The 14,159-nt window shown below is 45.8% G+C and overlaps 1 protein-coding gene across 17 annotated transcripts in view; it reads right to left on the bottom strand.

Moving 5' to 3' along the window:
* MEE44 (Nucleotidyltransferase family protein) overlaps window positions 1-14,159 on the bottom strand; it is a 109,542-nt gene that overhangs the window by 44,845 nt on the left and 50,538 nt on the right. The gene's annotated exons all lie outside the window — the stretch shown is intronic.

Below are 14,159 nucleotides of genomic sequence, written 5' to 3' on the forward strand. Positions count from 1 at the left end.
AGAAAGGCAATCAAAACTGAGCAAGCATATGGTTGAGAAGGACAAGGTATTAAGGACTTGCAAAAGGAGCATGCAAACAGAAAATGGAGACACACGGTGTAAGGTGCAGCGGAATGATTGTTGTACTTTTCTCAAGATGAGTGCTCCGAACTGTGCTCAAGATTCCTTTTTCTTATGGAAGGGAGAGCCTTCCATTCTTAATGAGAGAGTGCAATGAACACGAACAAAGTGAATGGACACTGTGCGTGAAGGTGCATGAGACTGAGAGATAGAGAAGAGAATACAACACCAAAGACGACGTAAAACCCTCCTCCAAGCGCCCCACTCTCTATGGCGAGAGCGGTCTACCTGTGATTGCACAAATCTCTACAATGCTTGGACTTGCCGACGATGTCGACGACGACGAGACGGGCTGAGAACTGAAATCGCTAAGGGCTGAAATCTGCAAATCTTTATCTGCTGAATTCTGACTCTGTGTCGGTGACGATGTCGATGGCGACGATGCGACGATGACGCGCTAAAAACGCAGATGCTGAAATCTGCGTTTTCCGGGCTGAAACTGCAAACTTCGCGGAATCTGACCGTGCGGCGAGGATCTGTTGCGGGAAGGTGAGATTTGCAAGGTTCGGGGGTTCTACTGCTGTACTGACTGCTGAAAACTGAAAACGCTGGTGCTTAATGAAGTTCCGTCGCGAAGATCTGCACAAACTCTGAGTTGTCTGGCAGATCCAAAAACGCTAGGGCTGATCTTTGTGCTGATGCAAAAACGCTGGCCCTCCTGCTGTTCTGCTATCGCTAGGGTCTGTCTATCGCGGGCAAGTCAAGGCGGTAAGGATCTGCTACCACAATGGCTATGCTGCGAAGTCGTAGGGCTGAAAACTGAAAAACGCAAGCACACTTGCACCATGCAAAAACGCTAGAGTTGATCAGTCTCTAATGGGGAGTCTTGCTCAGAAGTTGCCTATTGAGCAAGGTGCTCCTGCTGCCTCTTCTGCCAGAAAGTGCTAGCGCTAGGTTTCTATATATACAAACTTAGCAAAATTGCCCTACCTAGTTTCCAACAAAAGTCACTTAATAAATAAGTGAAAAACGTCAAAAATAGGGAAAATAGGTTTAATGCACTCGAAAATTCCCCTAATGGATTCTGATGAATTCTTATGGGAATGTTGATAATCACGCTGTGTGCAACCGGAGGATATGCATCTAAATTAAGTGTTTGGGCATGCACGGTCTGCGAACAGACTCACAAAAGTGCCAGAACACTTCCTAAGCTAGATTGACTGGACTGACTGAACCCTTGTCATGTTGTCGCTTGTCCACGGACACATAGGCTTGGAAGTGTCACGTCACATCTCCTCCTTTTTAAACTGAGGTACTGGTACCAAGCTGCATGGCTTCCTTGTACTCTGGATAATCCTTGAAAAACTCTTCGTCGACCCACTCTATGTTAGGTGCAGCGGAATGAATGTTGTATTTTCTCAAGATTAGTGATCATTATTGCTCAAGGTTCCTTTTACTTCTTAGGGAAGAAGAGAGCTTTCCGTCTTATGGAGAATGCTATGATCACAAACAAAGTGAGTGGATATTGTGCGTGCAAGTGAATAAGACTGAGAGAAGGAGAGAGAAGAGATACGACACCCGAGAAGTTGAACAACCCTTCTCCGAAGGCCCCACTCTCGTCGGCGAGAGTGGTCTACTTTGATTGCACAAAGGTGTACAATGCGAATGCAATGGACTGATGCAATGGAACTATGCCGATGACGACGACGGTGATGACGACGACAACTTGATGGCTGAAATCTGAGATCTTTTATTGGCTGAATTTCGTGGTTATCTTGGTGGCTGAAAATGACTGTTCTCTTGCTGTTTTCATGGCTGAAAATGACTGCTTCCGTCAGGGTTCATGCTAAGGACAAAAACGCTGATCTGCTGTACTTCATGGGCTGCGTTTTCTGCCATTACTGAAGGCTGAGAAAAATGCTGGAATGGCAGTGGTTTCCTTGCTAGAAAAACGCTGAAATGCTGAGATGTTGCTGGCGTTTTTGCTGAGAGCTGCGATCCCAAACCGCCAAGCCTTGGGGATGATCTGCAAAGGAACTAACGCCAGAAGGGGGGAAAGTTCAATGGCGATGGAGGATGCTGTGGAAACGCCAAGGGGATGGGAGAGGTATGGCGAGCCTAAGTGCTGAGGGGGGGTACTGTTGAGAAGTTGCCTGTTGAGCGGTGAAGCTCCTGCTGCCTCTTCTGCCAGAAAGTGCTAACTTGGGTTTGCTTATATATTAACTTAGCAAAATTGCCCTACCTACTTTTGTTGGAAAGTCACTTAAAAATAATAAGTGAAAATACCAATAAATAGGAAAATAGGCTAAATGCACTGGAAAATTCCCCTAACTGATGCTAATGGATTCTGATGGGAATTACGATGATCATACTGTGTGCAACCGGAGGATATGCATCTATGCTAAGTGACTGGGCATGCCCAGTCTACGAATAGACTCACAAAAGTGCCAGATCACTGCTAATCTAGACTTGACTGAACTGACTGAACCTTGCTGTGGTGTAGCTTGTCCACGGACACATAGGGTTGGGATGTGTCACGTGACATCCCCTCCTTTTCAAAGTGAGGTACGGGTACCGAGCTATATGGCGTCGAGGGAGATCGCCAACAGCATCCGGAATCCTGGAAGGGACTCTTTGTCGGCCCACTCTGTTGTGTGGGTCGTGCGATACTTGAACTTCATAAAAGTCTGCAACGCTTGCTTTCTTGGGCCGCGCCGAAAGCAACTCAAAGTCTTTTGTGGCTCCTTTGATGCTTCAACTTCGTCTAGAGTATTGCTTCTTTCGTCTTCAAGAATCTCCATGGCTGAAAATTCCTGAAACCATCTCCAACACAAAACCATGAACATACCCATTCCATATAAAGTGAAGGAAAAAAATCTTGTCTTCTCTAAAGACTGTGTATGCCATTAGATGAACATAGAGACGGAGTGACAACCCGTTCATCAAACACATGCAAACAATGCGCTCGATTCTTTTCTATTTGATCGAAATCAATCAACTGTGGCAAATCACAATGGAAATGCCCATGCTTGGTGCTCAGACTATCATGTGCTCTTTCGGAAATTGTGTCATGCCAAGGAAGAAACATGGAATGTGACTTCCTTACAAACAAACTTTTCAAGTTTTCATGAAAAATCCGCATACATCCGTGCTCATCCATGAGAGAAACGTGCTCAACATACAATATGTCATGCCTAGGAAAAGGGATCACATAACGATGCTGACTAAAATACAGGAACCGATCACGAATGAAACAGTCGAACAATGCGTGCGTATCAATCATGCGAACACACAATACTTCCTGTGAGGGTTCCTTGGACCAAGGCTCGAGAGCCAAGATCGCTTCTTCTTGAATGATCGAAACGTCTTGTGGGGGTTCTTTGGACCTTAACTCGAAAGCCAAGATCGATTCTTGGTGATTGATCGATTCTACAACGAGGTTAGCTTCGCTAGAAAAAGCATCAACTAACACATCATCCTTGTGAACAATCACATCATCTTCATGCAATTCATCATGCGTGTCTTTTTCATCCAAATCATCATGCTTCTCATAATCATGCAAGTTCTGTGTGTCATGCTGTGGAGAAAAAGAGACTGAAAGAGTCTCCTTATCTCGAATCCTTTCAACCTTGTCCTACATATTAGCAATGAGAGATAGAGAAGGAGAAGTATCCACTCCATGAAAGACAGTAGGAGAATCACTTTTGGCATTGAGAGTTAAAGTGTTAGCCTCAAAATCAATGAGAGCATTAGTCTCACGAAACCATTTAATGCTTAAAATCATATCACATCCTGAGAGAGGAGAAACAACAAATCTTCTAGTGAAGGCAGTCTGTTGAATTGCAAACAACACATCAAGGCACTCCTTCGTGATGAGAGCGTCCATACCAGGACAAAAGCCAGAGACCTCGATAGGAGATCTCGGACTAACTTCGAGGCGGGCTCTCTCAACAAGAGAGGGACTAATCACATCATGCATACTACCTGGGTCAAACAATATGACAAAACGGTGCCCAGACGTACGACCATAACATTTAATGAGAGAATCATCAATGGGAGGATCCTGAGAAACTTTGGGCACACCCGTGTTATCATTCATTGCATTGACAGATGTAGTGGGTGTTGTGGGTTCTTTAGAATCATTCGATTCAAGCTTAGGACATGTTCGTTTTATGTGACCCTTAATCTGACAATGAAAACAACGACCTTCCTTGAAACAAGTGCTTTGTTCTTCCGAAGTGATGTATCCTCCTACAATTCCTTGTGCTACCTTTTCATATGGAGTAAGCTTAGGTTTAGCAATTGTGTTAGCCTTACCCTTAGATTCATTGGAAGAATTCTTTGATGAGAGACTGTTGGAAGATTGATTTGAAGAGTTATCATTCTTACCGTTCTGAGGAGTCTGCGAGGTACTTGTGGAAGTCTTGTTCTCCTTAGGCTTTCCCTTGTTGTGCTTGATCTCCTGTGCAAGAGCAATCGCTACCGCCTTGTTGAGATCGATTGGATCAAATACCTCGACATCATACTTGATATACTCGTCCAATCCAAAGAGAAAAGCCTCTTTGCACTCATCATTCGACATGCGTAATTGGGTACCTAGCTGCAAAACACGATTAGAAAAAGACATAACCGGCATACCATTTTGCTTGAGAGCTCGCCAATCGTCCTTCAATTGTGCGAGGTACTGAGGTGGCATAAACCGCGCCTTGAGCTTGTCTTGGAAATCAACCCAACTAAAAGAGAGGGGCGTGAAATCGTCGGCTGCCTCTAGGTGCGCAGCTAGTTGTGCCTCTTGCCATGCGTGGTACCAATCAATGGCATCACCGGCAAGGTACATAGCTACCGTCAAAACTTTGCTATTGCTTGTCTTCTTAGTTGTCGCAAAATAAGCATTAAATTGATGCAACCAAGAATGAATAACTGTAGCATCCATCTTACCGTCATACTTACTGAAAGTCAACTTTTCTGTGAGGACTGGATGGTTGGAATCCACGTCGTGGCTTGCGCCACTTGACGAACTTCCACGATCTTTGGGTGGTTCGGTTTTCGAGGCTAGGATATGGGAAATAAATTCTTGATGATGAATCTCCCTATGAGCCTCTCGTTCATCGCGCTCGCGTTCGAAAGCAAGTCGATTTTCTTCTTGTTTTGCGGCAAGAGCAAGGCGATTTACTTCTTGTCTATCCATCATGGCCATCATCTGCTTGACCACTTCCTCCATAGGGTTTGGTGGCGTAGATGGCGAAGGGGGAGGGTTGAAGAAATCATCTCCGGGTGGAGACGAGTCTCCGTCGCCTCTCTCATGCTCATCACCTGTATGCGAAGTATCCATTCCGCTTCGGGTGACGACCATGCACTATAATCTTGGGTTCTGAAGTTCGCGAGGAACTTGGGTTCTTGAGGGTCTTGAGGTTCTTGAGGTCCTTGATTCGTGAGAATCTTGGATTCTTGAGGTTTTTGAGTCTTGAGGGTCTTGGGTTCTTGGGGTTCTTGAGGTTCTTGAGGTTTTCTTTCGCTTGCAAATCGCGTTGGAGAAGGATCTTCTCTTCACCGGAGTTCTACCCTTTTCTGCGGGCGCACCCCTTGGCGGCCTTGCGCTCACACCAAGGTTGCTTTTTCCCACCTCACGTCGATTGGCCGGCCGCTAAGTGCACGGTCCGCTCTCAATGAGTGAAAAGAGACACAAGGAGAGGCTAGACAAGCCCTTCTTTCTTGGGATTCCTGTCACTCTTCAACAAAACACGATTAGGAATCGCCACGCCCAAGTAAACTTGGGTTCGTGCGATTGCAACAAGCAAAAAAAATTCTTGTGGTTCTTGTGGTTCTTTCCTTGAGTAATGCGGAACACTTCCAAAGCTCTGATACCAATGTAAGGTGCAGCGGAATGAATGTTGTATTTTCTCAAGATTAGTGATCTTTATTGCTCAAGGTTCCTTTTACTTCTTAGGGAAGAAGAGAACTTTCCGTCTTATGGAGAATGCTATGATCGTGAGTGGATATTGTGCGTGCAAGTGAATGAGACTGACAGAAGGAGAGAGAAGAGATACGACACCACTCTCGTCGGCGAGAGTGGTCTACTTTGATTGCACAAAGGTGTACAATGCGAATGCAATGGACTGATGCAATGGGACTATGCCGATGACGACGACGACTTGATGGCTGAAATCTGAGATCTTCTATTGGCTGAATTTCGTGGTTATCTTGGTGGCTGAAAATGACTGTTTTCTTGCTGTTTTCATGGCTGAAAATGACTGCTTCCGTCGGGGTTCATGCTAAGGACAAAAACGCTGATCTGCTGTACTTCATGAGCTGGTTTTCTGCTATTACTGAAGGCTGAGAAAAACGCTGGAATGGCAGTGGTTTCCTTACTAGAAAAACGCTGAAATGCTGAGGTGTTGCTGGCGTTTTTGCTGAGGGCTGCGATCCCAAAACGCCAAGCCTTGGGGCTGATCTGCAGGGGAACTAACGCCAGAAGGGGGGAAAGTTCAATGGCGATGGAGGATGCTATGGAAACGCCAAGGGGATGGGAGAGGTATGGCGAGCCTAAGTGCTGAGGGGGGGTACTGTTGAGAAGTTGCCTGTTGAGCGGCGAAGCTCCTGCTGCCTCTTCTGCCAGAAAGTGCTAACTTGGGTTTGCTTATATATTAACTTAGCAAAATTGCCCTACCTACTTTTGTTGGAAAGTCACTTAAAAATAATAAGTGAAAATACCAATAAATAGGAAAATAGGCTAAATGCACTGGAAAATTCCCCTAACTGATGCTAATGGATTCTGATGGGAATTCCGATGATCATACTATGTGCAACCGGAGGATATGCATCTATGCTAAGTGACTAAGCATGCACGGTCTACGAATAGACTCACAAAAGTGCCAGATCACTTTTAATCTAGACTTGACTGAACTGACTGAACCCTGCTGTGGTGTAGCTTGTCCATGGACACATAGGGTTGGGATGTGTCACGTGACACTCTAATGCGAGGGTCGTGTGATACTTGAGTTTCATAAAGATCTGCAACGCTTGCTTCTTTGGGCCGCGCCGAAAGCGACACAAAGTCTTCTGAGTGTCCTTCCTTGCTTCAACTTCGTCTATGGACGTAGGTCCACCTTCTTCAAGAATCTCCATGGCTCAAAATTCCTGAAACCACTTCCAACACAAAAACATGAACATACCTATTCCATGTAAAGTGAGTGGAAAAAATCTCGTCTTCCTCAAAGACTGTGCATGCAATGTCGATGAACAAATAGACGGAGTGCCAAACCGTTTCCACACACACGCAAACAAATGAGAGCGAATCTTGTGTTTCTGATCTAAATCAATCAATTGTGACAAAACACAATGGAAATGCCGATGCGTGGTGCTCATACTTTCTTGTGTTCTCTCTACAACTGTGTCGTGCCAAGGAAGAGACATGGAATGTGACTTCGTTGAATGCGTACTTTTCAGCTTTTCATGAATAATTCACATACATCCGTGCTCATTCATGAAGGAAACGTGTTCAACGTACAATATATCATGCTTACGAAAAGGGATCACATGAAGACACTGACTAAAATACAGGAACCAATCACAAATGAAACACTCGAACAATGCATGTTGACTAATCATTCGAACACATAGTACTTCCTATGGGGGTTCTTTGGACCTAGGCTCGAGAGCCAAGATCGGTTCTTCGTGATTGATCGAATCTCCAATGAGGTTAGCTTCGCTAGAAAAAGTATCCACTAACTTATCCTTCTTGTGAACAATCACATCTTCTTCATGCAAATCATCATGCTTGTGAGAAATCACATCTTGATTATACAAATCATCATGCTTGTCATTGTCATCCAAATCATCATGCTCATCATTATCATTCAAATCATCATGCTTGTCATCATGCAAATCCTGTGTATCATGCTTTGGAGAAGACGAGACCGAGAGTCTCCTTCTCCTGAATCCGTTCAGTCTTCGCCTGCACATTAGAAATGAGAGATGGAGATGAACAACTTGCTCTCCGCGAATGACAATGGGAGAGTCACTTTTGGCATTGAAAGTGAACGTATTTTCCGCCCAATCAATGAGAGGGTTATGCTCACGAAACCATCGAATGCCCAAAATCATATCACATCCTGAGAGTCTTCTTTCGCTTGCAATCTGTGTTAGAGAAGGATCTTCTCTCAACCCGAGTTCTGCTCTTTTCCGCGGGCGCACCCCTTGGCAACCTTGCGCTCACACCAAGAATGCTTTTTCCCACCTCACGTCGATTGGCCGGCCGCTAAGTACACGGTCTACTCTCAATGAGTGAAAAGAGGCACAAGGGGAGACTGGACAAGCCCTTCTTTCCTGGGATTCCTGTCACTCTTCAAAAACACGATTAGGAATCAACACGCCCAAGTGAACTTGGGTTCGTGCAACCCTAACAAGCAAAAAAAAATCAGTGGTTCTTGTGGTTCTTTCCTTGAGTCATATAGAACACTGTCAAAGCTCTGATACCAATGTAAGGTGCAACGGAATGAATGTTGTACTTTTCTCAAGATGAGTGCTCCGAACTGTGCTCAAGGTTCCTTTTTCTTATGGAAGGGAGAGCCTTCCGTTCTTAATGATAGAGCGCAATGAACACGAACAAAGAGATTGAACACGAACAATGAGCGCATGAGATTGAAAGATAGAGAAGAGAATACGACACCAGAGACGACGTAAAACCCTCCTCCAAGGGCCCCACTCTCTATGGCGAGAGAGGTCTACTTATGATTGCACAAATCTCTACAATGCTTTGACTTGCCGACGATGTCGACGACGATGAGACGGGCTGAGAATTGAAATCGCTAAGGGCTGAAATCTGCAAATCTTTATCTGCTGAATTCTGACTCTGTCGGTGACGATGTCGCTGGTGACGATGCGACGACGACGTGCTGAAAACGCAGATACTGAAAACGCCGGGCTGAAACTGCAAACTTCGCGGAATCTGACCGTGCGGCGAGGATCTGCTGCGACAAGGTGAGATCTGCAAAGTTCGGGGGTTATACTGCGGGTACTGACTGCTGAAAATTGAAAACGCTGGTTCTTAATGAGGTTCCATCACGAAGATCTGCAAAAACGCTGAGTTGTCTGGCAGATCCAAAAACGCTAGGGCTGATCTTTGTGCTGATGCAAAAACGCTGGCTCTCCTGCTGTTCTGCTATCGCTAGGGTCTATCTGTCGCGGGCAAGTCAAGGCGGTAAGGATCTGCTACCACAATGGCTATGTTGCGAAGTCGTAGGGCTGAAAACTGAAAAACACAAGCAGACTTGCACCATGCAAAAAAGCTAGGGCTGATAAGTCTCTGATGGGGGGTCTTGCTGAGAAGTTGCCTGTTGAGCAAGGTGCTCCTGCTTCCTCTTCTGCCAAAAAGTGCTAGCGCTAGGTTTCTATACATACAAACTTAGCAAAATTGCCCTACCTAGTTTCCAAAAAAAGTCACTTAATAAATAATTGAAAAATGTCAAAAATAGGGAAAATAGGTTAAATGCACTTGAAAATTCCCCTAATGGATTCTGATGAATTCTTATGGGAAGGCTGATGATCACGCTGTGTGCAACCGGAGGATATGCATCTAAATTAAGTGTCTGGGCATGCACGGTCTGCGAACGGACTCACAAAAGTGCCAGAACACTTCCTAAGTTAGACTGACTGGGCTGACTGAACCCTTGTCATGTTGTAGCTTGTCCACGGACACATAGGGTTGGATGTGTCACGTGACACACGGTAAAGGGCAAAGCACAATTGTGACACCCAAGTTACAAAACCAAATAAAATGGTTGACATCATACGTAGAGAAAGAAATCAAGACTTTGGCAGAGGTGATCAAAGTTCAAACAAACAAGAAAGAGATCAAGTACAATGCATGGCGTGCCATATAATAAGGTGAATGTCATAAAGGCCACCCTTGTTGAGGAAGCTAAGAAACGCCTTGTGCATTACATGTCAGAGCTTAAGATTGGGGATGCATGGGGAGTGAGTAAAGATACCACAAAAGCACGTGGGCTTATTTTGAAGTTCCCAGACATTGAGAAAAGTGCTTCTCAATGTCTGGGAGCTTCAACAATGCACAGGGAGGAAAATATGCCAAATGTGTAGACAACTAGACGAATGAGTTGTTTATAAAAATGGAAGGTGATCACTACATAATGATGGTCATCATGACCCATGAGCCACTGAAAAGGACAGATGGAAATTTTTATAGATCCCCGAGACTCGGAGGGTTTATTTTGAAAACACATTTCAAGATACGGACATTTCTTTTTACACAGATACAACATCTTCAGGGGAAGACTGTCTAGGGGCAATCCATGTCTCTCTGATGTACTATGTTCCTCTCACTGTGTCAGCTCTATGAAAGGTGAATCCAGCTCATACTAGAAGGGTGGTGACCTATCCATGTCTTCTCCATCCGCTCCAAACCACTCTCTCACCTGTGATTACCAAGACACCTTTTCGCCTGACTCTGAGATTTATCTCGAGGCCTCGAAGGTTCTGCGTGTGAGTCTATCTCATGGCATCTCTCTCATCCTTTCGATGAGACAAACTCCCGGTAATCTGTCTAGAGAATAGCCTCAACTAGTATGGGTGGAGTGGGCAAATTCTGTCGTGTGATACTGAGGGCTTGCTGCGTAACAAGTGTGATATCATACATATTTGTGTCCATGAAGCAGCTAATAGTCCACATGCCCATACTGCTGCGACATATCTCGAAGCTGGGGTAACCAAAGTGTCGTAGAGCCACTCTAGTGTGCGGGCTCCTGAAAGTGTGCCTGATGACATGTCCTCTCTAGCATGGCCAAAGCCGCATATTTTCTGGTGACTGTCCGTAGCCACCTTTCCCATGGTGAAGCACCCAGGTGGACTGGCAAAGGTGACTCCCAAGTTTACATAAGACTCCACCACCTCTACCTCTTCACCTGCAGCCATAAAGGCTGCCGCACTCTTGACTACCCTGGAAGTATGAAAGATCATGATCTTGGTTTCTCCAAAGTTCACTGCCAGCCCTCTCTATGTGTGTCATTAGCATAGAGCATGATATGTATTGGGGTGCCTCCATGTAAGGTGCAACGCAATGAATGTTGAACTTTGCTCAAGATGAGTGCTCCGAACTGTGCTCAAGGGTTCCTTTTACTTACAGAAGGGAGAGCCTTCCGTTCCTTTAGTGAGAGAGTGCAATGGACACAAACAAAGTGAATGGACACTGTGAATGGAAGGTGCTGAGACTGAGAGATAGAGAGAGAAGAGAATACGACACCGGACAAGTTGTCAAACCCTCCTCCGAAGGCCCCACTCTCTATGGCCAGAGCGGTCTACTATTGATTGCACAAATCTCTACAATGCTTGGACTTGCCGACAATGAGGACGACGACGAGACGGCTGAAATCTGAAAACGCTAATGGCTGAAATCTGCAAATCTTTATCTGCTGAATTTTGACTTTATGTCGGTGACGATGTCGATGACGACGATGCAACGACGACGCGCTGAAAACGCAGATGCTGAAATCTGTGTTTTCCGGGCTGAAACTGCAAACTTCGCGAGATCTGACCGTGTGGCGAGGATCTGCTACAGGAAGGTGAGATATGCGAGGTTCAGGACTTGTTCTGCGATGTCTAAGTGTTGAAAACTGAAAACGCTGGTGCTTGTGTTGGTTCCGTCGCGGTAGATCTACAAAACGCTGAAATGCCTGGCAGATGCAAAAACACTAGGGCTGAAAATCTGACTTGCGGTGGAAATCTGCTAACGCTAGGGCTGATCTGCTGTTGCTATGCAAATCTGCCAACGCTAGGAGTCTTCTGCTTCTGCTGTTGCCAAGCTGTTGCCAATGCAAAAACGCTGGCTGATCTGGTCCAAAAACGCCAGCCTTCTGCTGTGATGCAAAAACGCTAGGCCTCTTGGGGGTTTTGCTGAGAAGTTGCCTGTTGAGCGTGTGCTCCTGCTGCCTCTTCTGCCAGAAAGTGCTAACTCTGGTTTGCTTATATATTATCTTAGAAAAATTGCCCTACCTAGTTCCCAACAAAAGTCACTTAAAAATAATAAGTAAAAAAGGTCAAAAATAGGGAAAATAGGTCTATGCACTGTAAAAATGCTACTGATGGGATCCGACTGAAATCTGATGGTCATGTTGTGTGCAACCAGAGGATATGCATCTAATCTAAGTTTCTGGACATGCACGGTCTGCGAACAGACTCACAAAAGTGTCTGATCACTTCCTATTCTAGACTAACTTGACTGAATTGAACCCTGGTCAGCTGTAGCTTGTCCATGGACACACAGGGTTGGATGTGTCACGTGACACTCTTAAGGTCTACAACCTCGGTCTACAGCCTCGGCACCAGCTCGCAATATGTAATCTGAGATCTCATCAATGTAGATCCCAAAGACAGTCGGGGAGAGTGGGCATCCTTGCTTCACACTAATGGTGCTAGTAATAGGGTCTCTGATAAACCTCCGGGGCATCATACTCTTCCTGTCACCTGCTCATATAAAGCATATATAACCCAGATCATCTATGAAGGTACATCCAAGCTCTAGAGGCGATAAAAGAGCCTCACACGGAATTGTATCAAAAGCTTTTAGAAGTCCAACAGTATAGTCTCTTCTTCCTCGCTTTTGCCCCATCAATCGGGCAATGGAGAACGAAGATGTGATCTATAGTAGAGAAGGCTTGTCTGAAACCTGCCTGGCCGGAGGCTCTGAGTCCCTTCCTCTCTGTATATCAGCTGAGCTCTGCCTCAAGTGCTCCATAGAGTTTGGCCATGGTGTGGCCAATCGTGATGGTCCTATAATTCCCCAGGTCCAGGGTGTCGCCAGGCTTGTGGATAGGCACAATATTGTGTCTAGTCCACTCCTCTCAAAAACCCTCCTTCATAGCCCTATTGAAGATGTGTGCAATCAACGGGGCTATGGTGTCGGTTGTGTAAATGAGATGCTCACTCTATAATCCTGTGTAGATAGGAGATCTACTGTGTTGTAGTTGATGTATGGCTCGTGTCACCATATCTGTGGTTGGAGATGGAAGGTCATGGCTCGAGTGACTTTGGGATCAAAGGCTGCTCAAGGACCTCATACAACCTCTGTGCCTAATCATGCCATGCATGTGGGTCCTCAATGGGTCGGGCGGGGATCTAAAAGACTCCTCCATGCCGTCGCACTATCAATGCTCATGAGTCGCCGGTAAAGCTCAAGCTCCTTTGCCTCCTTGAAAGCTCGCCGTTTGCGGTGTGTGAGAGTCTTCCTCTTTCTTCTCACCTCCTGTTTTGTAATCTTCCCAAGAGCTTTTTGTGCTCATAGGGTGTGGTAAAGCCCTCAGCAATCATCATCAAACCAACACTTTTGTGGCATAGTCCGGGTGGGGGGGTATGTCCGGTGTGAGTAGTGTGTGGAAAGAATTTGAGGGCTGATGTGTGTAAGATGGATGAGATCTGGGAGGTGAACGTGGACAATGATGCAGATGGGTCGAGCCGACAAAGTCCCGCATGAACCTCTACTGAGTATATAGGGGGCTAGTTCTTGTGTGCAGTGAGTGTAGAGTAGGTGTAACAGGTGCGCGGGAGATGGTGGCTCCAGTGAAAGAAAGAGAGAGGTAGGCATGGTCGGCTCGGATGGGAATGGTGAAAGAGCTAATGAGATGTACAGTTTCTCGAGGTGCCATAATATAATCCATTGTACAACACCCCCCCCCCCCAAGCAAATCTGTGACTCCATGTGGCATGCATGTCACGCCTCTAGACGTGGGCCAAAGTGCCATTCCGTTATATATAACGGGACGGTGTTGGGAGCCCAATCTGAGTAAATGGCCTCTCTAGGCAATGGGATGGGCTATGCTTGCAGAGACACCGGTTGAGGTCCTCCTCCTCTGTGGCATGTAGTATTTCTTGGTCCTCAAATGCATAGGTCTCACACTAGTGGCTGCATGTCTGGGCAGTGAAGTCTCCTATGAGGAAAACTTCCAAGACTGTAGAGTACTCCATAATCCCCTCCATCAAGCATGTATGTGGTGACTCCCCACCACCACCCCCCTCCCCTTGATTAGTGGTAGCGACTTTGGAGCATGTGGGTGCAAAGTAATAAAGGGCGACCTGTGTAATCTCTAAGC

The sequence above is a fragment of the Adiantum capillus-veneris genome, chromosome 4, assembly GCF_014529385.1.
Source record: "Adiantum capillus-veneris isolate H3 chromosome 4, ASM1452938v2, whole genome shotgun sequence".
NCBI classification, from domain to species: Eukaryota; Viridiplantae; Streptophyta; class Polypodiopsida; order Polypodiales; family Pteridaceae; genus Adiantum; species Adiantum capillus-veneris.